Raw genomic sequence first — 2,243 nt, 5'->3', positions numbered from 1 at the left:
AAGCAGATTTTGCTGATGTGACGATCGCCACACGTTCATGACGCTCGTCACGACCCAGACTGTGATGACCGTTACAGGCCCATGACGAGCGTCACGCGGCCACAAAGTGCACTTTGAAGTAGTCAGCAACAGGCACCAAACGTGCCTATATTTCCTCCAACAAACTTTTCCCACGATTTTCTCTCTCAAGACCAAGTGTTCCTTGAATTCCTCAACTACCAAGACCTAATGGACACTATATAAAGGACTCTATCGGGAAAAATTGGGGACACCTACTTTGATATTTACGCTCTGCAATTTAATTTTCAGCTTTTTAGCATTTAGCATTTTTTCTTTCTTTCCAGCAACCTTGTTTCCGTTGCATTATTATATTCGCCATTCTTTTCATAATTTCCCTTTTCCAGTTAGTTTTCCAGTTAGCCATAGTAGTAGTTTCCTACACTGGGGAACTACTACACTTTATTTAGTTTTAAGTAGTAATCTGTATTGAAGAAGCAAAGTCTACTGACTTGTGGAGGACTGCTCAAGTGCTCCAAGAATCGCTATACTCTGTACTTCGATCTCCAGGTTTTTATTGAATTATTATTATTATTGCCCATTTATTGTTATAAGCATGTTTGTCGTTAAGTTAATCTGTGTATGCCTTGCGATTGCTTTAATTAATATGTCCGGCTAAACTACCGGTATCGGTATGTAGCAACTTAATTTGATGGGATTTAATAATAACCGGTGAAAACCCTTTTTCTCAAATAACCTTTTAGGCTAAATTTTTTAATCTAAATTTAATTAACTTTATCACAAAAGCGTGAAAAGCTATTTAATACGATTTTGCCACGAGAGTGGGAAATTAACTAAGGTGAGAACCAACAATCGCGAGAGCGTGAGGCTCGAGCTGGAGTAAAAATTAGGCATTGGGTTTAAAAACAGCTAGAGCACTTTAAAAACAATTAGAATTTATTTATTTTCAAAAAGTAATTTTGACTTCAAATGGGACAGCGAGAGCGTACATTCTGACTTAAAGTTATAGGCTGAATCAACAACCACGAGAGTGTGAGATAAAGTCTTTTAAATAAACATTTTCTACTGAGAGATATTTGGGATTTAAACTATTCACCGGTGACTTATCGAATCCCTAACGATTAATGCACTGCATACCGATTCCTTCCTTTAATTCTTTCTTAAAACCGAAAATTTCCCTTAGATTTACTATATTACCCCCGAACTCTTACTAATCAATTCCCTTAGCTAAACATAGTGACGTTAGCAGCACTAGTTTGACCATAGGTCCCTGTGGGATCGATATCTTTTAAAACTAAAGCGACTAGACTGTGCACTTGCAGTCAAGTACCCGACAGACTATATTTTATATATAGCCACGACAAGCATCAAGTTTTTGGCGCCGTTGCCGGGGACCTGTTTTAGTCGAATAATGCGATTCTTCCGTTGCACGGTATAGACTAAGGTAAAAATCAAGAACTAATCTTCTCGCCCTTTCTTTCCCTGATTGTATGCCAAGTACTCGCTCACAAGGCGATAACTTAGCACCACCAATCCCTGAATTAGAGCATTTCCTATACGTGAGACGCCGAATACACGAATATCAACAAAAGTACGGTATTCCCGATATCTCATTTCCTCTTAAATCAGAAGAAAAACCAAACATGGTTGACGAAGTACCACAAAATCGTCCTCTTAAATTCTACGCTACCCCATCTCAACAAGAACCTCACAACAACATTGCTGCCTTGCCCTCCAACTCCGTTACAACATGGGAGGAGCTGAAGAACGTCTTCTTATCCCGATACTTTCCGCCGAGCAAAACTGCTATGCTGAGAGCTCAAATCAACGAATTCAGGAAAAAAGATGTGGAATCTCTCTACGAAGCGTGGGAGAGATACAAGGACATGATGAGAATATGTCCACATCACGGGCTAGAAGACTGAGTGATCATTCACATTTTTATAATGGGCTTCTGTACAACACAAGACTTACAATAGACGCTGTCGCGGGAGGTGCACTTATGGATAAGCCATACACTGAAGCCTATCAACTCATCGAAAACATGGCCCAAAACCATTGCCAATGGGGAGGTGAACGAACTCCAGTGGAAAAGTCCCAGACTAAGGGTGGAATGTACGAAATTAGTCGCCTTGACCATGTTCATGCAAAGGTAGATGCCCCTCTCCAAAAATTAGATAACTTGACCATACCACCCGCAGCCACCGTGGCTGCTGTAACTCCAA

The 2,243-nt window shown here is 40.3% G+C and overlaps 1 non-coding gene across 1 annotated transcript; it reads right to left on the bottom strand.

The window, feature by feature from the left end:
• Nucleotides 1–1,826: 1,826 nt before the first annotated feature.
• On the bottom strand, nt 1,827–1,933 carry LOC127099178 (small nucleolar RNA R71). Its single transcript, XR_007793718.1, has one exon. It is a non-coding gene; the product is annotated as a small nucleolar RNA R71 (small nucleolar RNA).
• Between the last annotated feature and the right edge of the window lie 310 nt (nt 1,934–2,243).

Source organism: Lathyrus oleraceus, chromosome 6, assembly GCF_024323335.1.
Source record: "Lathyrus oleraceus cultivar Zhongwan6 chromosome 6, CAAS_Psat_ZW6_1.0, whole genome shotgun sequence".
NCBI classification, from domain to species: Eukaryota; Viridiplantae; Streptophyta; class Magnoliopsida; order Fabales; family Fabaceae; genus Lathyrus; species Lathyrus oleraceus.
This window is presented reverse-complemented; position numbering and strand designations above follow the sequence as displayed.